The sequence below is a fragment of the Pinus tabuliformis genome, chromosome 3_1 (assembly GCF_031772625.1).
Source record: "Pinus tabuliformis cultivar Carrire ecotype Pingquan chromosome 3_1, CPIR1, whole genome shotgun sequence".
Lineage (NCBI taxonomy): Eukaryota > Viridiplantae > Streptophyta > Pinopsida > Pinales > Pinaceae > Pinus > Pinus tabuliformis.
The window spans coordinates 531035097-531059431 of NC_142301.1; positions in this window are offsets into that span (position 1 = coordinate 531035097).

The following is a 24335-nucleotide window of genomic DNA, read 5'->3' on the forward strand; positions in this document are numbered from 1 at the left end:
TCACCCAATCCTAGTCTCGCATCGTTATCTTGTAAATCTGGTCAAGATCATCATCGCTTTCATAATCTCAAACTGCTTTTGTATAGAGCAGTCCCTCCGTGGGATCAAGTGGCACCACTACGCGGAGTGACTTATTTTCAAATATCATCTTCTGCTTCTTCAGATTAATTACCCCATTCATGTCAGTGGCCCAATTCAAGGAGCGCAGGGTAGGGATCGCTATCATCCATAATCTCTATTACCTCAAAATTTTCCAGTGTGCTTGTGACCTTGATGTCAACAGTGACCCCTTGCAGCCTCCCCATTGGGATTATTTTTTGTTGATTCACCCTTCTTAACTGTATCGGAGACCACTAGAGCGCACGTCTCCCCATTCTTTCCCAGGTCTGTTTGGAAAAACATTCATGTCGGACCCCAGATCCAGGATAGCTTGGTCCATCTCATATTCCTCCTCATTTCCTGCCCGATCCTTGCCTTGTGCTTGCCAAGCTTCCTGACAACGCGCAGTTCACTTGTAGCACCATCCTTACTAGTGCATTGATTGATCAGTTCTTGCAGGTCCTTCACAGCCTTACTGTCACAGAGCAGCTTCATGCAAGTCTCGAAGAATGTGGTAATCATGGATGGGTCCATTTCTTCAGCTAGTTTTTCCTAACTTTTGAAGATAGAGGCCTCAATGAAGCTTTTCTTTGCTTCCATAAATGTTTCTTTTGCATTTCCTTATTTCTTCTTTCTATTTCTTTTCCTAAACCACTATCGGGCTTACCCAATCGAATTCTTCTATTGGTTCAATAATTCCTGTGGTGAGCACCTTATCCAACTCAGCATGAACCCTTTCCTTATACTTAGGATTAAGGCAGTAAGGTCTTTGTTTCACAAGCTTCACGTCCAGTTTCACGGTGATCTTCATGACACCTAGGTCTCCTATTATCCCTTTTATATCAGAAAAAATTGTGGGAACAAATCCTGACATTCGCAGAGGAGCTTAGTGACTTTGTCTACTATCGCATCATCCCAATAGTCCCCAATATTTTCAAATTTTGGTTCCGTCTCTGTGTCAATGTTGCCCTGCCTGGTTTTTAGTGGCATGGTTATGTCAATATCCTCTATCTCTGGACCTTCAACCTCATAGTAACCTTCAGTTTCTAGAATATTAATATTTCGGGTATCCTCATCTTCTTCTTCAACGATCACGTTATAGAATTCTAATGCATGGCTCAGCTCGGTAGTCCAATCAGGTCAGATCAGGTCCAAAAGATCTTACGGTATCCTAAATATCACTGCTTTAACCTCCTGTAGCACCGTGTCAATACAGTAAAACTCATCCTCAAAGTTGAACGTCATTAGAAATCCCAGGCATAGGATGTCCCATTCTTCTGTGCCATGCTGGAGGTCGGTTTCCAAATACCAATTCATTGGTATGACACCCAGTGTATGAAAAAATAGATGCACCCATTCAGGCTGGGCTCTGCGCCATAAGCCTTATTCCATTTATCCAAGTGATTGCATGGGTCATCTCTTCCCTCATATTTATCTACCATCTACACTTTTCGCTGCCCAAAATGTATTCCCACCATCCTCTTATAGTTGCGCCAATCAGTGAAACTATCCTTATGCATACCCGACCATCTTGCAGGTGTAGCACGCAGTACCCAGTCCAAGGCTTGGAAGTGATGTTTCTTGGTACTTCTCTTTCAAATGCATCCAAAAAGAAATTTACATCAGTTAGACCATCATAATGAGGCAGATCCCTGAATTCAAATGACACACAGTGCAACAACTTGGTCATCATATTACAATGCAACATTGAAACTTCATGTAGTCAATTCTGCCAATGCTCCAATTCTTCATCCGAATCTGATGTCTTTCGCAATCCCATGCAATGTGTCAGTCCGCTGTCAGATTCACCCAATCCTGATCTTACATAGTTATATTGTAAATCTGGTCAAGATCATCATCGCTTTCACAATCTCAAACTGGTTCTGTATAGTTCAGTCCCTCTGTGGGATCCAGTGGCACCACTGCGTGGAGCGACTTATTTTAACATATCATCTTCTACTTCTTCAGGTTGATTACCCCATTCATGTCAGTGGCCCAATCGATTCCGAGGAGCGCAGGGTAGGGATTGCTATCATCCACAATCTCTATTATCTCAAAATCTGCCAGTGTGCTTGTGACCTTGATGTCAACAGTGACCCCTTGCAGCCTCCCCATTAGGATAATTTTTTATTGATTCACCATTCTTAACTGTATCAGAGACCGCTAGAGCGCATGTCTCCCCATTCTTTCCCAGGTCTGTTTTGGAAAAACATTCAAATCAGACCCCAGATCTAGGATAACTTGGTCCATCTCATATTCCCCTTTCTACGCGGTGAGTCTCATCTCCCGGCCGATCCTTACCTTGTGCTTTCCAAGCTTCCTGACAATGTGTGGTTCATGAGTAGCACCATCCTTACCAGCGCATTGATTGATCAGTTCCTCCAGGCCCTTCACAGCCTTACTATCACAGACTAGCTTCATGCAGGCCTTGAAGAATGTGGTAATCATGGATGGGTCCATTTCTTCAATTGGTTTCTCCTGACTTCCCAAGATAGAGGCATCAAGGAATCTTTTCTTTGCTTCCATAAGCGTTTCTTTTGCATGCTCCAGATCAAACACGGTCTCCTTTTCTGGTGCTTTGCGGACCCACTCACCTTCTACAAGCTGCTTTCCTTTATCCTCCCCTGTCGTAGTTCTACTTCACAGCATAATTTTTACCTTGGGGTCTTCCTCGTGGGGCTCAAACCTCATCATCTTGAGGTTTTGCGTTGGCTGCGAGGCTGCACCCCCATTTTGCGAATCTTAGCCAATAATATTGGGCAATCCTCAGTTCCATGGTCAAACTGAGTATAGTAGCGACAAGACGATCGTGTTGGATTCAGACAGTCCTCGTGTAGTTTCCCAGGCCTCCACAATTGTAACAAATTAGTTGTCCTCGGCCTCTCCTAGACCCTCCTCCACCTCGGCCTTGGCCGCACCCATGATAGTCACCTCATGTTCCCCTAATGACTTGGTATGGATGCCACATTTTTGTCTGCACTTTGTATGTGGGTGTCCTATCCACCATTAATTCATAACTTCAACAATTACGCTTGTCATGGCCTACTGATTGACAGAAATTAAAGAATAGTTGTTGCAGTGTTTGTACAAATTTTTGTAGCAAATGGAAATTATCAGTCATATTTTTCCCTGCTACTTAACATATAGAACACCATAGCACATGCCCTGCACTTGGCGTTGCCGCGGCCTACGGTCATAGAGGCATTGTTCCTCCTGCTGCAACATAGTTCAAATGGGTAGTGATCCTTGTCATGCCCCTGACCCTTGCATTTTATGCACCAAACTGCTTCGCGCACCTCTGGTAAGGTAGTTCTGTCCTGCTTCAGAGTTTTTATTTCAAGACAAAGGTTTTACAACTATGCGTGAATCTGCTGAACCCCCAGATTCTGATCTTGCATCGACATTTCATGCAGTCTCATTGCAATCTCCAAGGCTTCTACTTGAGTCGTAATCTTATGTTGTGACAGCGTAACCCTTAGGTGAGGTAGGAGCGAAGCCATGAACCATTGGCAGTGTTGGCCATCCATCAAATTCATATTAGCTTCACCGATTTTATACTTCAATCTTTGAACTAACTCATAAGGGGTCTCACCTGGTTTCATCCCGATTTCCTTGAATCCCATAATCGACTATGCTTCAGACTTAGGCCTACTGAATTCTTTATTCAGCACGGTCTGGATCTCTACCAGCATAGCTGCCTGGTTATCATTAGAGTACTTGATCTACCAAGTTAGCTTGTTATCCTGCAAAGCACTAACCAATGTCACCTTCTTCATGTGATCATCCGTGATGCCCTGAGCTTCCCATACATCCTTTATGACGAACCAAAATTGGTCGGGGTCCTCATTCCCTGTGCCCTTGAATACAGGTAGTTTTAAGAAGTTCACCATATTGAACAGTGGAGGCGACAGTGGTGTGGGTGATGGGGTGAGTGGTGGAGGTGAGGATGGAGGTGGTGTAGATGGATGTGATGAGGGTGGAGGTGGTGTAGGTATTTGCGGGAACCCTTGCCTTATCAACTGACTAGTTCTCAAGGGAGAAATATGTGGTGTTCCTTCGTCATGACTTAAAGGAGGTTCGATCAGTGGGATATACTCAGGACCTTTTCTTCCTCCATCCTTGAGAGATTTTCTGCTTCGCATAGCTACAAACATCAAGGTCACCGCATAACCTGCTATTCACACAAGAGAATCTTAATCTAAGTATTCAGTGATTTTAAATGCTTACCTCGTGGTCCGTGTAAGAAGCGGCCCTCTTCTTTGCTGTAACTGATAGAGGTATCAACTGTGAACTCTGTCGCAAATCCTCCTATGATGCGGTCACGCCAATGGTAAACAGTGCATGTGATCTTATCTTCAGAAGCTTCCAACCTCCTTACTAGCTCCGGTGTCCAAACAATCGGCTTGTCAAGCCTCCACCTTCCTTTGGCCATCTGCCAACTTCGCAATCCACTCGTATCACTCAACCAGGAAGGAACAGAAGAGGATTTGATGTATTTCTGTGTACAGGTATCTGTCCAACCACTGTTCTTTCATTAATCGTGGATTCTTGTTTTCTTACGCCACGAATTCATGGATCTTTCTATCCAACCAGGTTACAATTTATTTCTTAGTCGGATTCCAATGCTATGACATCAAACATATCTCATGCAGATCTCGGTCCCAGCAACAGAACCATTTGTTGGCTTGATGGGCCCTAACCCAGGTTCAACGTTAGTCAGCCAAGAAGTCTCACACGAAGCAGTATGGTGGGATGCATGAACCAAGTTTCCACACCCTGAGATGGTCGTGATGTCGATTGATACTCCAAGATCTTGCCTTCGTGTAGATCTATAAGATTTTAGGTCTTATCGATGTTCTATCTCTTTCGTCCTTCAGTGCCTCCGCGAAGGTACCCAACTGATCTTCACGCAGCCCTGACCCAAGGTCGAGGCACTTACGCGCCTTTGTGGCTACATTACTGTATAAGTTCCCAAGTTATCTTAAGTTTTACCTAATCTACATGCATTTACAATTATCTTCACATAATGTTATATTCTTTCTCGCATTAAATTAACAGATATAACCAAATACATTCACACATTAAATAAGCATTATAATGTAAACCCATATTGTATCATCATATAATCAAATGCATTAAACAGAGACAAAATACATAGTGATTTGCAGAATAATTCTCTTTATTGATATCTCAAGTTTAGTACAGACTCTATCCACCCTACCCACACAACTGTAGGGGTTCGTGCACTTAGCTGCAGACTTCCACCCTAGGCCTCTATGCAATTAGCTGCAGAGCCTCTATCTACGTGAAGACACAAGAACACTTAGAACTTCTTACCAAAAACTCTTCTTGTCACTACCATTTTTCTTAGATTCTTTTAAGACTCCCTTTTTATGCAATCCCATGGTCCACAAACCATGGGTAGATCTTTACAACCGACATGAGACTTTACAAAACAAGGGCGGACAACCCTTTGACATATTCACACTCCATGACCACAAAATGCAGAGACTTTACATCTTTATTATAAAATTTGGGCCTTTTGCCCCAAAACATGCTCTTTTAGCCCCAAAACTACCTCTTGGGGGAACCCGTTCCCAACACTCCTTTAGCCTTGCCTAACTTTCATGGGGTTCCCAGTGAAGATCTTGATGCCTTTCTATTTGAGTTCGATATGTTATGCAAGAGCTATGAATATTCTTCCAATGCTAAGAAGTTGAAGTTGTTTCCGACAACATTGAAGGATGTAGCTCTAAGGTGGTTGATGGGGTTGGTTTCGAACTCCATTACAACTTGGGAGGAAACGAAAAAGGTATTATGAAGAAAGTATCAAGATTATTGCAAGATTAGGGACCTTAGGGAAGAGAATTTTTGCATGACTCAGAAGGAGGGGGAGAGTCTTGAGAACTTGGTGGAGAGATTTCAGTATAATCTACAGAGGTCTAAAATGAATCAACTGAGCAAGGATACTAAAAGAACAATTTTTCTCAAAGAAATCAGACCAAAATCTCTGGATATTTTGAATCTGATGGGAGGAGGTGACATATCAAAGTTGGGCTATGATGAAGTATGTGAGTTATGTCATCGATATGTGAGTTATGTCATCGATATTCAAGAGGAAATTCTAAAATTAGAGAAGGAATAAGAGATAATGCTTTCAGGCTTGTCAAGTCAGTTGCTGCAGCTGGGGTAACCAGAGTTGAAATGGGTAATTTATTTTTAAATTTTAAGATTGATATTCTTAGCACATTATTTTCTCAATTGGACGTTTTGCAGGTTAAGAAGAAACATGAAAAAGAGGGACTAGAAAAATCCCTGGCCATATTTTGTTCAAAGTGCAGGAAGAAGCATGCCTTGAGGGAATGTCCTGTAGATGGCATAGAGATATGCCAAGTTTGTGAAGTAGAACACTCCATTGATCAATACCCTTCAGTTCCTAAAAGCAAAGCACCATATCTAGCAGATCAAGGAGCTCTCAATTCACTTTATGCAATGGCACCTCAAAGACCATGGAAACCACGTGTTGCAGGTATGGCCTAGTCACATTTTCAAGTTCCTTATAATCAAAATCAGATGTGAAATATTCCAATGCCTTGGCAGACCTAGCCTCCATAGAAACCTTTACAGGGAAAATTTTCTTACCCTACCACTCAGAATTTCCCTTCTCAAAAATTTTATCCTCCGCAGCCCACACAACAGCAAATGATTCAACCTCAACAGGAGCAGCTTTAGTTGCCTACCCCACCAAATTAGCCTTGTCCTATGCAACTTCCTACCAACTAGTGTCTAATCCAAATAATAAAACCATCCAATCTGCTCACAACATTGGATTGGTCACTTATCCCACTTTTCCTACCTATTGTATTGCACCACAATTGTTGTAGGAAATTTATGTTCATGTGTTATAGGAATCAAGTGTTGCTGCAGGAAATCTAATTGAGGTCAGGAAAAGTGGTGAATCAACCCACAAGGATTGAAGAAATTGTAGAGGAAGACATTCTAGTAATTCATGAAGTTGAAACCACACCTGAACCAACAGAATAGCCTACTTCAAGGCCACAAAAACCTTCCTCATCCCATACAATCCAGCCTCCTTTTCCGGAGAGGTTGGAAATGAGACTAAAACAACCTAAGTTTGATCTTGTGTCTAAATTAAGAAATGTATGCATTAAGATGCCATTGCCGCAAGAAATCAAAGATATCCCAATCTATGCTAAAAAAATAAGGGAGATATGTACCAAGAGACCAGGAAGACAAAATAAAGAACTCTCTACAGTTCAAGTAGGTGGAAAGCTTGCAAGTTTAATGTCTACCGGATTTGTTACTGAAAAATATGTAGACCTTGGAATCCCTATGGTTACCACCTTTATCAATGGAAAACCTATAAAAAATACTTTAATTGATTTCGGTGTAGCCATTAATGTGATGACTATGGAGACCTTATCTAGAATATGAACCTTTGACTTATTGCCTACTCGTACCATTTTAGAATTAGCAAACAGGTCTAAGGTAAAGCTAGAGGGTGTATTAGAAGACATTGTCATCTTATTAGATTCCTGGAAGTACCCTGCATATTTTTATGTTCTTCAACCCAAAACTAACTTATGAGGGCATCCTTTGGTCTTGGGGAGACCGTGATTTGCCACGGAAGATGATTATATAGGGTGTAGGTCCGGAAATATGACCATCACTCATGTGATTGAAATAAAGCACATTAATTTGTATCCCCTGCTCAACCTCTCTTGAGATTAGAAAATACAAAATGGGTTGAAGAAGAAGAGCATGATTCAGAATGTGCCCAAACGATTTTGACAATCGCCCAATCCATGAGCCTTAAATTAAATTCAGAAGAAAACTTGATAAATTGTTGTATTTCTAATCTTGATTTTTTGCAGCAAGAGGAAGGGCAATCTAGTCTTAGTTTAGATTTCATTACTAAACTGTAGGATTTTCATGAAGATAGTACAACAACCGAAGTACATTTAGCCTTATTATCTACATTTCCTAGATATTCCATGACTCAATGGGGGAGTAAGTTGGTTGAAATTTTTTGTGAAAAACCATTGAATATGAATTCTGCCCTAACCCCTGAAGAGGAAAAATAGTTAATTCAAACATTGAAAAAAAAATCGGATACTTTTTCTTGGGAATATAAAAATATGAGAGGCGTTCACCCAAACACATGCATTCATCATATTTATATAGAAGAGAAATCCAGGCCCGTGAGACAACCACAAAGGAGGATGAACCCTTCTTTAAGGGAAATTGTGAAAGATTAATTGCAGAAATTGTTAAATGTAATGTTCATCTATCTTATCTCAAATAGCCAATGCATATCTTCATTGCCTATTATTCCCAAAAATAATGGTAAATGGCGAGAGTGTGTGCATTACAGGGAACTAAACAAGTCCACCTTGAAAGATGACTTTCCCTTGCCTTGACAAAGTGCTGGACACTTTAGCAGTATTTTTTTTTTCTTTCCTAGATGGGTTCAGTGGGTACAATCAGACTAGGATAGCTCTAGAAGACTAGGAAAAGACTACATTCACATGTCCCTGGGGAACCTATGCATATAGGGTACTACCATTTGGTCTATGAAATGTGCCAACCACATTCTAGCGAGCGATCCTTGGTATTTTTTCTAATCTTTTGCATGATTGCGAAGAAGTTTATATGGATGACTTTACAGTCATGGTTGATACTTTTGAAGAATATTTACATAATCTTGAAAAAAAATTATAGAGATGTAGAGAAACTAACCTCTCATTAATTAATGATTTTTTTTATGATTATGAATGAAGGTATTGTTTTGGGTCATCGTGTTTCTGCTGCAGGAAGTAAAGTTGATCCAGCAAAGATTGAAGTCATTGCAAAGCTAACCCGACCAACCAATCATAAGCGAGTCCAAAGTTTCCTTGGACATGCAGGCTTTTATAGAAGGTTTGTTGAAAATTTTACAAAAGTAGCCTCTCCATTATTTAAATTATTTACTAAAGAAGATGAATTTCATTGGGATGATGAGTGTCAAGCTGCATTTGATACACCGAAGGAAAAATTTCTTCAGCTCTAGTCTTGAGAGGCCCAGACTGGAAATTGCCTTTGCATATTTCCATTGATGCCTCTGATTCAGCCATAGGAGTAGTATTGGGACAAAAGAAGAATCCAATAACCCATGTTATTTATTATGTTAGTAAAAACTTAACTCCTGCAGAACTGAATTATATGGTAACTAAAAAATAATTCCTTGTTGTGAATTATGCTATTAAAAAGTTTAGACATTACATCATGGGCTATGAAGTTTTTGTACACATCGATCACTCTGCCATTCGATATCTCATGAATAAACCAGTTACTAATGGCAGGATTACTAGGTGAATTTTTTGGCTGCAGGAATTTGACATCATGGTGTTGGATAGGCCTGGAAAGGAAAATTAGGTAGCCGATTTCATATCTAGACTCAACCATGCAGGTGAGGATGTTCGTGTTAATGATAGCTTTCTTGATGAAAATTTGTTTTATGTTTCTGTTAAAACACCTTGGTTTGTCGACATGGCCAATTACCTTGCTACAAGAAGTTTCCTCCTTATTATTCATCTAATCAGAAAAAGAGAATTATTAGAAAAAGTGTTGCTTACTCTTGAATTAGGGGAGACATTTTTTTCACTAGACCTCATTTGATCATCTGTAAGTGTGTCCGGGAAAATGAGATATATGACATTTTTAGTGCCTGTCACGATGAACCATGTGGAGGACATTTTGCAGACAAGTGAATAGCTTATAAGATCCTTCTCTTAGGTTACTTTTGCCCAGGTCTTTTCAAATATGCAAGGGAATATTTCTGGAAGTGTGATAGCTGCCAGAGAATGGGGTGGCCTGTACAATTAGACGAGATGCCTTTGCAGTCACAGGTTCTCATATAACGTTTTGAGAGGTGGGATCTTGACTTTGTATGTCCCATCAACCCTATGTCCAAAGGTAAGAAGTATATTTTAGTTTGTACTGATTATGTTACGAAGTGGGTGGAGGTAAGAGCATTACCTAGAGAAACATAGAAAAAAATGGTAGATTTTATTTTTTCCAATATTTTTGTAAGATTTGGAGTACCTAGGGAAATAGTCACTAATCGAGGTACTCAGTTTGTATCAAAGGTTATGCAGGGAATTGTGTAGAAATATCAGATTACTCACCAGAAGTCCACCCCTTATCATCCACAGGCCAATGGGTAGGTGGAATCAACAAATAAGGTGTTGGAGACAATCCTTACCAAGACGGTGAAATTACAGAAGAAGGATTGGTCTAACCGACTTCCTGAAGAATTGTGGGCTTACCGGATTACATGGACAAATATCATTGGCTTTTCTCCGTATGAATTGGTGTATGGAAACCAAGTTTTATTTCCCATTGAATTTGAGATCAAAAATTTTAAAATGGAAGCAGATTTGGGTATAAACCTTGATGAATCTTAGCAGCAAAGAATCCCACAGCTCAATGAATTGGATGAGATTAAGCAGGATGATTTTCAACAGACTAACTTGATTCAGAAACAACAGGCTAAATCACACTACAGATACATTAAAAAGAAGCAATTCAAAGGGGGAGATTGGGCATCATTGTATGATTCAAAATTTAAGAACCTTAAAGGAAAATTTAACACACATTGGATGGGCCCCTATGAAATTGAGAAAGTCTTTGATAATGGATTTTTTCAGGTTAAAACGATTGATGATGGGAATGTTATCTTCTTGGTGAATGGGAACATACTCAAGTTATATCAAAAACCCCAATCTAAGGAGGAATTTATGGAAGAAATTGTGAAGAAAAGAGAGTTGGACATGGTGAGAGAAGGGATCATTCCTTCCACTATGTCTTCCTGATTTCTTGCTGACATAATGAGCTCACTCTGTTCCTCCTCTTGCTCGGTAAAACATGAGAGGAATGTCTATTGGGTATAGCTTTATTCCTTTTTCCAAGCCCAATGGACTAAGTACGGAAAAGGAGCCCCTTGGAGTCTTCTTTTCCAAGTATTTCAGGCTCTCTAAAAATGAAATCTGGTGAGCATTGACTGCCCTGGGCTCGTTAAGATTACAGTTCAGTAGGTTCTCTCAATAATTTTTTTTTTTCAGTTAAATCTAGATTGGTCGTGTTGGAATCATGTGGGATTTCTTAAGGCCCTCCTTCCAACAATCTTGGCCCATCGACATCAGAAAGTTATCTGGGTGCAAGATCAGAGCCTTATGATGCCTTGAAGCTTGTATGCCCTAATGATAGGCTATCTTGCCAACAACAATGGGGAATCCTATGGCTCCTTGACTACTGGATCCTACATGGGGGTTTGACATCAGTACACTAATTCACTCCCGATAGGATGCATTAGGGTACCTTGGTCGTCGCTCTCATTAATGGTGACAGGCCTCGGATTGGTTAACAACTGACCTCAATGGCTAGTAATCCAATGAGCTCATTTAACATTCAACATCAGCACCCTTTATTCATGTGCAGTGAAATGTGCACAAGCGAGAGAGAAGTGTTGGTTGGTGGTTCAATTTCCTGCAGAAGCTTCTCAAGTCATGGTCCGATTTCCTACAGAAGCTTCGCAAGTCATGGTCCGATTTCTTGCAGAGGCTCCGCAATTCATGGTCTAATTTCCTGTAGAAGTTCTGAAAGTTGTGGTTTAATTTTTTAGAAGACTCAGCATTCGCGGTTCCATTTCCCACATAAATCTCAGTAGCCCTGGTTCCATTTCCTATGGAATCACCCTAGTTTTATGAAAAGTAAAAAGCATAGACAGAGCATTAATTTAAAATTATTTAAAAATTACTAATAGATTTTAAGTACTAGTCGAGGTCATGAATTATGAAATCATATATCTGATTGAACTATTAGGTGGGTTATCATCTCAAGGAAATCCAAGCATCATCCGAATTACTAGATTGTTGGAAGGTAGAAAGGTAAAGTACAATCGGCGAATGGACACTTGAGGTAAAGGGTAATAACCGCTTTTAATTTTTTGTATGATTTTTCGGCTATGGTCACCCTTGTGGAAAAACACATCTATAATCCAGTGCATTATGACTCCAACTCCTAGCCTGATCGCCATGATTCTGAAACAACCATTATACGTACTCCCCATATCTTCCTGTAGGTTAGATCATGATGACAATCATGATCACGACCCGTCTCTCAAAAATCATGTGCTTTGCGATAACTTTATATAATAATCCCTCCCTTGTCACACGAATCTGTTACAAATCTTAAGCCGATATTTCCAAAGAAGTGCATACACCTTGTCTTCCAATCTTTCACCATGTCAAAATTACGTGCCCCTATCTGCTTTAAGCTGCAAGGGCCTGAGTTGTTGGAGGCCAACCCTCGCAGTAAGGCGAGATTGGAAAAAGCAGGGTGGCTACCATTTTTCTAGTGATTCAGCGGCCACAACTTAGAGGTGACAAAATATTTCACCTTGAACTTGAACAACAATAAGGCTCAAGTTGGGGATGTTCAATTCAGGTTGAACGAGGGTTTGGTAGCACGAGCATGCAGGATTTCACAGTTGGGAGAACGTTGGTTCAAGAACAAGTGTTTCAACAAGATTTTGTCTGCATCCTTCCATTGTAGAGAGAATTCAGACCCCAGCTGGAGTAAGGGAATATCGTAGGATTTATTGAAGAGTAAGTACCATAACTTATTGTTTTTCCTACAGAAATACATCACGTGTGAAGGTCACTTTAGGCTTGCATTCCTGTTTCATATTCGACTCCTCGACCATTTCCATGACAAGCCATTAAATTTTCCCTATTACTTGAGGATGTCGTTGATGAAGATGTCGATGGCTACCAAGGAAATGGGGGCCAATTTAGAGGAAAACCTCTACCACCAAGGGATGGTAAAATTCATCTTGGCAAAGGTTTTGAAAGATAAAAAGCAGACATGGGAGGAGTTCTTGGCCAAAAACTACTTTGCAGAAAATGAGCATTTTGATTCCCCGGATTCCATGGAGGAAGCACCGACAGATAAATCGAGGAAAAAGATGAGGATGCATGGGTTACAAATAAAAGGGAAAGAAGAGGATAAAAACTTACCCTTCAGAGTCTAGAGTAGAAAAACCAATGGAAAAAGAAAAGAAGAAGTCATAGACTCGGAGGCCACTTGTAAAGAAGGAAAAGAGGGACGGCCTTGGTTCTCCAATGCCCACTAAGAGGAAACCTTAAGAAAAAAAAAACAAGAAGAAAAAGCCTCAGACCCTTGGGCTACATATGAAGGAAGAATAAAAATGTGAGGAAGTGGTCATGACAAGGGAGATTTTGGGCAAAAAGCCGAAGTTGAAGAATGACACTTCCACCTCAAGAAAAATGTTTACCAGAAGCCAGGTTGTTCTGCTGGAAATAAAAGATACTGCGGATGCAAAAGTATTGCTCGAGACACTGGATAAGAAGAATAAGAAACACCATGGCCCACCCAAAGTTAAGCAAAATATTGTGTCAGCTGATTTTATTGGCGAGGAAGCGATGTCCTTTCAGGACTCCCCACTACACGGAAGCGGGAATAACATAGAAGGGAAACAACAAGTAGAGGAGGACCTTGGGTCCCCTCAATCTCTCTAAGGACATCAAGAAGGGGAAGTAACCCCTCAAAAGAGACGGTCTCTATAGGAATTGGAAGAAATCATCACCGAGCTCACCATTTTGGAGAGAGCCTTGAGAAAGGAAAACGAGACCCTGAATGAGAACATCCTGAGCATATAGAAAGAGCATCAAAAGTGGGTCCAAAAAATGGCCCAAATTATGAAAGACAAGCAGGCTACGATCAACCATATGTAAAAGAAGAATGAACTGTATAAGGGTCAAATTCCTGCAGAATCCTGTGGTAACCAGTTGAACCAGTTGGCGGAGGTAGCAAATCAGTTGGCTGCAGTAGATGCAACTCAAGATAAGGAATGATTTCCTTTTTCTTTTTGGGGAAGACACAACAGTTTTGATTGAATAAGGGGCATGCAAGGAGCTAGGTGTGGGGGAGATGCTGGGGCTTGGTTTTTCCCAATTTTGACACCTCTTTCCATACTTTAACTCTCCCATTTTGAACTACCTTTAACCCTTACTATGCCTATTTCAATTATCAAACTTATGTTATTTCCAAAAGGGTGTTGTAGGCTGAAGGTATGCAAATTAACACAACAAAACATCTTTTACCTTAATTTTCAATATTCATTAGCTAGTTGTTCTTTATTTAATTACCATGCCAGCTAATCTCACATTCCTGTGTAGATTTTCTTTGATTCAGAAACAAGCCCATAATTCCTACAAATAGCTATGCAATTCTATTTCCTACAAAAACTTTGGATTTCCTAAAGTCACGGATTTCCTGTAACCGCCCAAATTTCCTACAACAACATCAGTGGTTATCCATGTTCAACTAATATCTAAGTAAAATGGGAACATGGGTTTTATGGGGAATATATCACATATGGTTTCTATCCTATTGGTTGTTTTAGATATGCCAACAACACCACCCAGATTCAAAAGCCTTCTCTCATTGGTCGTTTGGAGGAAAGTTATAACCATGTAATGAGTTTCGTCTAATCCATGTTTTTAGCCATGGATTCGAGACAGTATGTCTAAAATCGATATTTTGTAATAGTTATGTTAGCTGATGGCTTAGATTAGTAGTCTCCTTTATTTCGAGCCATATTTGGGCTTTGTATAAATTATGTCCTAGTTTGGATGATAGGGGTTTGTTATAGACATATTTGGGGACATCAACCGCAAACTTATATGTCTATGTATTAGGCCTCATCAACCCTTAAACATTTGTTTCATACCATAAAGAAACTTAGTCATCTGAATACGTCCTTCCCCAAAAGTTCCATCTCAAAAATCATCCATAAAGTGCCTAAACTGAACCATACTGACTCCTACACTATCAAAGTGCGATGCGTACTGACTGCTACACTGTCAAAGTGCGATGCATACTATTTAGGCCTTCTATAGGGTGCGATGGGCGAGGATAAACAAAATTCTGGGACAGTTTTCTAGTGGAATCTTCTAGAAACTTCCCCTATGGCACTTGCCTCTCTAAATTTTCCCAAGGATGACCAAGGGAACTAGGAAACCATCTCTAATTCCCCTCTCTTGTGGAACTAATTTCAACAAATTGAATGACATTCATCATCCCCATAGATGACTCACCCTCTTGCAATCATCTATAAAATGATCTCTGATTCAAGAGATCAGAGGGCTGAATTGTTGTGAATTGTAAGGAAGTGTTGCTGCTTTTAGTATTGAGGAGAGAGTATTGTATGGTTGTTGGTGTGTTCTTGCTAATTCATGAGGTGAAGAAGGATTGAAGCTGGGAGGATGGCACTGGGTCAGACAACTGGGTTGTAATCTTCCTTGTTATTAATAAAGTTCTTTGAGATTTTTCCCAATTGATTGTGTTAATTGTAAATGCTTTCAGTTGTTCATTGTATTTCTGATTCTATAATGTTTATGTTGTAATAGATCACGATGCTTTGATAGGTCTTTGTTTCTGTAGTGTGTAGGTACTCTCCAAGCGTGTTAAGTACGGGGAGGAGTTACGGGATCAACCAAAGGAGAAGGAGATCAAGCAAGGATTCAAGCGCAAGATACAGGTTGGTCCTCTATTATCTCACTCTTATCTATTACTCATAGGAAATCTTTCGAATTGCTTTGACTGTTGTTTCTAGGTTAGCTGCCAAGCCTAGAGGGCTAGCATTCTTTAGGAATACTAGTTTTCCCAGAAACAAATTGGTGACTCCACTGGGGAGACCAGATGTTTATTTCTATTTGTTGTTCTATTATATAAACTATAGACAGAGTTTGAAGCTAGCCAAGAAGCCTTCGAACCGCTCTTGTCATGCAATTGCGTAGTAGATGAATGCTACTTCAGTCAATCTCTGGTTTAGTTTATGTATTGAACATCTGATTTGCAAACACATCTAGAAGCCCTTTTGGTAGCTCAATAACCTTTCAAGACATTCCATCATACTTTGCTTACTTTTAATCCTCAAAACCAACCTTAATCCACTGAAAACTACTGCAAATTTGAGCCAAAACACTTTCAGAAATCGCTCCCTAGACCATCGCACTATCTTCCACTGTGACTTAGTATGCATCTCACTTCCAGAATGGGAAAAGTGAGATGCATCTCACCCTCTTCAAAGGCTAGGTGCGATGATTTATTGAACTCAATTTTCCATCTAGGAGTTGAGGGTTTTTGACCAATTTTCAGTTTTGTTTGGTTGTTTGCTAAATATGAACAATGTCTCATCGCTGAAGCCCACTTACATCACTTAGATCAGCCTCAATTCAGATTAGGATTAGTAAAAAAAAAATTGTATTTGTTTCTCATTTACAATCCATTGTCAAAAAGTGGCTTTAGTTGATTTGTCGTTTTGATAAAGAAAGTGTCATAAAATCGTCATTTTTGTTGAAAAGTGAAGTGTCATAAATTCTCCCTTCCTTTGATAATATATTAAACTATTTTTGACGCATTTGATTTGATTTGTTTCCATTCAAAGTGTCAAAGGAAATTTCTTCAATCTTGAAAGTGTCGTTTTGAGTCTTACTTTCTCTCTTTGAAGAAAAATTGTCGAAAATAGTCATTTTGAGTGAAATATTTTGAGCCATTGCTGCATTTAGTTTTCCTTCTTGAATCATTCACATTAAGGGACCTGAAAACAAATACATGCATTTTGTTTTGTGCATATTAAGGTTTGTGAATTCTTTATAGGAATAGCTAGGGAAATTGCATTAAGGTTTGTCAAAGATCTAATTGCTCTATCCTTTAGTAGCTAAGTTTTTCATCATTTGAGCTAAATTAAAAGTTTGTTTATCATGATAGTTGCATTTTACGAATTGTGAACATACATCACGTGGTGAACCTTCAAAGGAAAATTTTTAAGAAAGATCAACTTAAAATGAACCTCAATGAACTTAACAATGCTTTGGAATATAACGCAACACACTTAGAGGTCTAGGCTAGAGACGTGTTCCGACATCGTTAAACCTAGTGGCTATCGTTTTCATTGAAGGTTGGGTCCTCTTTGATACAACAAGTGCTAGTACGGACTTGTGCTCCCAGTACCATCGTGTATGGAGTGGGAAACCCTAATATGCTTAAATCTTTTATCCATAGGAAACTGAGTCTGCCGCCTTACCGATCGCAATGCACTGAACACAACATTCGAGAAGATTGACTGCTATATGTAAAGTCCTTGGTAATTTCTCTTTAATTTACCACCAGGTCGTATATTGTAGTTTTGCAATTTGTTTGGTAAACAATTTGTCTAGAATCTCTAGAGTAGTCACTTTCGTTCCTTTTCAACTCTTTAAAAGTAAAAAGATCATCTGAGCACTTGTCCTTTCAAGCTCATTAAAAATCGAAGGCGACTAGAGTCATCGTTAGCTTTTTCTCAACTCTTTAAAACTAAAAAAGGCAATTTGTGTCCAAGTGTCATTAAAATTAATTGATCGTTAATAACATCCCTATTCCTTAGTTGATCTTAGGTTGAAACATATGGTGACAAATCTGGAGTCCACCGATCAAGGAATTCCTTTTGATGGAAATCCTAGTCCTTTTCCTTCTTCCAGAAATATTGGTGCTCCATATATGGCTACATTGTCCCTTCCAGGATTCACCATTGGCTTGCCAGTGTGGTTGTTTTCGACCTCCTTGGTTCAAAATGTTGTGATTTCTCCGCAATCGAGTACACCTCCAACTAGACAAAATCAACCTCCAGTTGATCCTTTGGTTGACCCTTTGCCTTCTTCCTCATTTGTTTCCTCCTCCCCTTCTTCCTCTTCACTTGGTGAAAGTATTGGTACTAGTAACCAGGTGGCTAAGAAGAAGAAGAAAGGGAAGAAGAAGAAGAAGAAGCAAATTCAGCAAAGGGACAACCAAGCAACCATTGCTCTAAATGCAACTGCTGATGAGAAACCATCCATCAAACCTCACAAAGTTCGATATCCATGCAAACTTTGTGTGGGAAACCATCTTCTTCGAAGTTGCCCTAACATTCCTTAGATATTAGAACAATGGTCTTCCTGTTCACGTCATCCTGTGTCATCAACTTCTGGAAATAATGTTGGTGACACACCATCAACTAGTGATAGTAAAGTTCATGGAAAGAAGGGAAAAGTCAAGTTTCCATGTAGGTTATGTGAAGGGAATCACCCCATTCACCTTTGTCCCTATTTCGATGAAGCTAAGAAAGTGTTGGATAATCGTCCTACTTCACCGCAGCGACTTCCATCTGGTTACAGGAAACTATCCCTAAATCCTTCACTAGTTGATGAATTGACTAACCAAAATCAACCATCGGCCGAACCCACTCTCTCTGAAAGTGAATCCTATGAGTCTATACTTGACCAAAATCAATAGGTCGAGGTAATAGTTGACTCGATTTCACGTTCAGTAAATTGCACCTTTCCTGAAGAGAGTGAATATGATACCACTCAGGTTCTTTTTATTTCTTCAGATTCAAATGAGCTTGAGGGCAATCCACCTATTCCATCAAGACAGGAGGGAAATCCTCTAGGTCTCATAACTCAAGAGGTTAATTCTCCCGTTTCCACGGTATCCACTTCAAGTAGTCTAGTCACTTCCTTTGATTGGAATCGACTGGTAGGATTTTGCCTTACTTCTTATGTTCCTTTCCAGATCATATTACAAGTTTGTAAAATGATTGTATCTGGCACTATTATAGATGAAGGTGCATCAGTGAGTATCCTTTCCTCAACTAATTGGAAAGCACTTGGTTTGCCACTGCTTGTGCCTGTTACATAGAATTTGTTGGGCTTTAACAGAGGAACCAGTCGACCGTTAGGGATCCTTCCATAGTTACCTATTACTTTGGGAGGGAAAATTGTTTATCTGAACATGATGGTAGTCCCAGGCCCTTTAGATTACAATTTAATTCTAGGGCGCGACTATGTTTATAACATGGGAGCTATTGCTTCAACACTCTTTCGAGTTATCTGTTTCCCGCATGAAGGAAAAATTGTCACCATTTACCAGCTTTCATTTCCCAGTCCAAATACAGCTCCTAGTCAACCATCGTCCCTAAATGGTCCATTTATACCAATGGTATCATCCTTGCCATGGCTTAATTATGTGGAAATCTATTCCATACCTACATCAACTGACAATCAATTCAGTGATGTTGTTCATCATGTACCGGGGGCATTGGAATCAGGTCTCTCCTTCATGACTTCTTATGAGTTGTGATAGGAGTTCGAGGATGGTTCATCGTATTGTGTCAACCTCGTTAAAAAATGAAAAAAGGAATCTGAGGATGGTTCGTCGTCTTGTGTCAACCTCGTTAGAAAATGAAACAAGGAATACGAGGAGAGTTCCTTGTCTTGTGTCAACCTCATTAAAAAATGAAACAACACCCACAAGGAGAGTTCCTTGTCCTATGTCAACGTCATTAAAAAATGAAACAGCTCCCACGAGGATAATTCCTGGTCTTGTGTCAACCTCATTAAAAAATGAAATAAGGAGTCCGAGGAGAGTTCTTTGTCTTGTGTCAACCTCCTTAAAAAATGAAACAAGGGTATGAGGAGAGTTCCTGGTCTTCTGTCAACCTCGTTAAAAAATGAACCCAAGCAATGTGAGTATAGTTCGTTGTCTTGTGTCAACCTCATTGAAAAATGAAACAAGGGTCCATGAGGATAGTTCTTTTACTGTGTCAACCTCGCTTAAAAAGTGAAACAGGTCCATGAGGATAGTTCCTAGTCTTGTGTCAACCTCGTTAAAAAATGAAACAAGGAATCTGAGCTCAGTTCATTGTCTTGTGTCAAGCTCATTTAAAAAAAAAATGAAACAAGGTCCCAAGTTCCAAGTCGAGTCTTTGAGTAGATCTTGTAAAATCCCAGTCAAGTCTTTCAATTGATCTCATAAAAAAACCTTCATTCCACCTACCTGATAGCCATGAGTAGTCTACTCAGGTGAATGTAATGAAGCTTGGGGGGCATGCACCTAGTAGCATAGTTTTTTTTCATTTCCCTGTAGGTTATGTGAAGGGAATCACCCCATTCACCTTTGTCTATCTGAACGAAGCCAAAAGGTGTTGGATAACTGTCCTTCTTCATCGTAGTGACTTCCATCTAGTTACAGGAGACTCTCCCTTTCATCATGCTGAGGCCATGCAAACCATTTTCAAGCATAGTTTTGCATTTTGAGCTTGTGTAAAAATGAAACTAAATCCAAGCATAATTTTTTTGTTTCAAGCTTGTGTAAACATGAAACTGAATCTAAGCATAGTTCCCTATGGTTCAAGCTTGTCTAAAAATGAACCCATTTTCAATTTTTTAACCCTCGTGATTGCCATTTTATCAGCCTCTATTATCAGATGAGCCCTGGTTGTTTCATTCCATCACCACCATCTCTTTGGATGATCATACGCTTTCACTTGGTTGTTTTACCCTTTTATGAAGAATAGTTGCAATGAGTGGTGTTATTAGCCAACCTCTTCACATAAATCAACATGTTTTGAGAAGTTCCAACATCACCGAAACCAGTTGCTACCCTAGGCACCACTCGTTCCTCAAAATGGAGTTGTATTTAAACTCTTTTCAAACTCTCTAAATAAGAAAAGATTTTAGAGCACTTGTCCATTCGAGCTTGTTAAAGTATTGGAAACGACATCCCTCTTGTATTAAGTTATCCTTTTTTGGACTTGAGGGATTACTTTACGAAAAAGAGCTTATGGAGTTTTTCTTTTCATCCCTTTTCAAATTCTCTAAACATGAAAAGGACCGAGTTATCCTTGTCATTAAGCTCGTTAAAATAGTAGCGACAAACTTGTCCATCTAGATGAGACCGAGTTTCACTGTCGCTAGACTCGTTAAAACATCAAATAGTGACAGGTTTGCCCGAAGGGAGAATTATAGAACAAGCATATGTAATCCTCCTCAAGCTTGACAAAAATAAAGAGGTACTGGTCAGTAATGACTAGGGAAAAAGGGGAAAAATCTTGAAGAGTTTATGGTAGCAAGTCGATCTTGAACTTGAGACTTTCAATTCATCTCCATGATTGAGTTGGGTTGGGTTATTCCGTTCACCGAACATCATACCCTTGGTCTTTCATACCATCCATCTTTTGGGGTTAACGCTACCAATTCATCTCAGTGTCACCGACATGTTCAAGAGAAGTCATCCAATTAAATGTCCCATACATTGCAATACCTCTAACCTTCATATTTTCATGACTACCATTCCTAAACCTTGTGTCGTCAGTTCATTTTCACCTCCATAAATAATTTTCTTAGTTTCATGTCGTACATTTGGGACACATCAAGGCCCTCCTACGACGAGTCGATTCTTGTCGACATCAGCTTATTATCCAAGAAGTTGACTTAGAAACACCCTTTCAGTAATTCGAAGCTTGTTTACATCAATGGCAAGTTTCTCACTTCTGACGACAGGTTGCATCAATGGCCTTTGACCGAAAGATTCTGCACGATGTTCGACATCGGATCATGTATTCACACCACGTGAATTGTACTATAGTACCTTGAGGATCATTATCGTTATCAGTGATTCCTCTCGCATCTGTTAACAACTCACATCATTGGCTGGTAATCAGGCGATGTCTTTCCATGTTCGACTTCAGGACATCTCCTCACATGGTTTGACTTGTACATCGAGCGAAGATTGAACAAGTTTGAAGACCTCGGATCTAGTTTCATCCATCTAGGCTGCGATATATTCAGGAATACAAAAACATCAAATGTACAAAGGCTCTACATAGATGGTCATCCTAATCATGGATGATGACTCTATATCTGTACAATCACCAGTCTGTATCTGCAAACAACTATCTGATCTATGTACATGAAATGAAAATTTATAAAGTTGAGCATGGGAATGCCTCCCTCAGCTAGATCATGAAAAATCATATTATGATGATGTATTGTATTGTAACTTATGCAGGTCACCTTCCAGTTCGAAATTAAGGATCCTCATGATAAAACATTTCACCCAACATGAATATTTACGACCTCATGCTTTAGGCGGCAACTGTTATAGACATATTTAGGCACATCAACCCCAAACTTATATGTCGATGTATTAGGGCTCATCAACCCCTAAAAGAGTTGTTTCATACCCTAAAGAAACTTAGTCATCTGAATACATCATTCCCCAAAAGTTCCATCTCATAAATCATCAAGAAAGTGCCTAAACTGAACTATACTCACTGCTACACTATCAAAGTGCGATGCATACTAAATGCTACACTGTCAAAGTGTGATGCATACTGTTTAGGCCTTCTATAGGGTGTGATGGGCGAGGATGAACAAAATTCTGGGACAGTTTGTTAGTGGAATCTTCTAGAAACTTCCCCTATGCCACTTGCATCTCTGAATTCACCCAAGGATGACCAAGGGAACTAGGAAACCATCTCCAATTCCCCTCTCTTGTGGAACTAATTTCAACAAATGGAATGGCATTCATCATCCCCATAGATGACTCACCCTCATGCAATCATCTATAAAAGGGTCTCCCATTCAAGAGATCAGAGGGTTGAATTGTTGTGAATAGTAAGGAAGTGTTGTTGCTTTTAGTATTTAGGAGAGAGTATTGTATGGTTGTTGTTGTGTTCTTGCTAATTCATGAGGTGAAGAAGGATTGAAGCTGGGAGGATGGCGCTGGATCAGAAAAATGGGTTGTAATCTTCCTTGTTATTAATAAAGTTCTTTGAGATTTTTCCCAATTGATTGTGTTAATTGTAAATGCTTTCAGTTGTTCACTGTATTATTGATTCTATAATGTTTATGTTGTAATAGATCACGATGCTTTGACAAGTCTTTATTTCTGTAGTGTGCAGGTACTCTCCAAGCGTGTTAGGAGTTACGGGATCAGCCAAAGGAGAAGGAAGTCCAGCGAGGATTCAAGCACAAGATACAATTTGGTCCTCTATTATCTCACTCTTATCTATTACTCATAGGAAATATTTCGAATTTCTTTGACTGTTGTTTCTAGGTTAGCTTCCAAGCTTAGAGGGCTAGCATTCTTTAGGAATACTAGTCTTCCTAGAAACAGGGTTGTTAGAGTGGTGGGTTGGTTTCAAAATGAACTGTATATTAGATTGTACTCGACTGTATTTTTAGATTAATGTAAAGATATATGTTCTATCTATTGTAGTGAGAAAGATATTCTAATTTGAAGGGGTTGTGAGTAATAGAGGGCCCTCTTTGCTCACAACTCCCATAGTTTAGTTTTTATGCTTTTTATTTCTGTTATGTAGCAATAATTTATTCTTACAGTTGATGCACTCTTTCTAATATTTCAACAACACTGGATTAAATGAACTAGTTTTCTGTTTACGTGTGGAATTCAGTTAATGAATATTTGATTTCTCACATTGATTCAATTTCTGAATTTGTTGTAAGTTGATTTCTATATCATTTCCTAATCATCATCAACAATCTTAAGAGCTGTAGATGGAACTTTGATCCACTCTATAGCATTTGCTGCTAAGTGATTGATGTAGGAAAGAGTCATTGGTTTTATGTGATTGGCTAGTTAGATTAATCAACACTTACAGTGTTAGGCCTGCATATACATTGCATGCATCTCACAATCTTACATCCCCGAGTTGATGATTTATGTGAATCAAATTATAAGGATGTAATTTGACTCAAAAGCTGGTTTTCCAGCTATTCCAACTAAGCTTCCTTTAGACATTCCCAAGTTTCAGGGTAATTCTGAAGAGGACCCCACTAATCACATCCTCTCCTTCCATATGTGGTGTTCATCTAATTTCATTACCGACAACTCCATTCGTCTTTAGTTTTTCTAATGCATGATCACTGGAGATGCTGTGAAGTGGTAGATTGACTAGCCCTCCACTCCTCATTACACTTTTTTGATGCTTGGTAAAGCGTTCCATTCATATTTTCAGTTAGCTCTCCGATATGACACGGGTACAGATCTCTTGACTATATTACTTCAGTCCTCTGCCACTCGTCTTTCCGACCATGTACAAGAATGGGGTAGAAGGAGGAGAATGTGTCATGCACCTTCCTTCGAGCAAGGTGTCTACCTCAATTGGTTTATTAGGACTCTTTTGGTGCCCATTTCCAAAAATGTTGCATCTCATTTTCCTCAGATAGAGGAAGAGGCTCTTCAGACCGCTCTGAGATATGACTTGATTTATGCTAAATCCAGTTATGTCTATACCATTATCCCATACCTCCCTCATCCTGGTGGTGCTA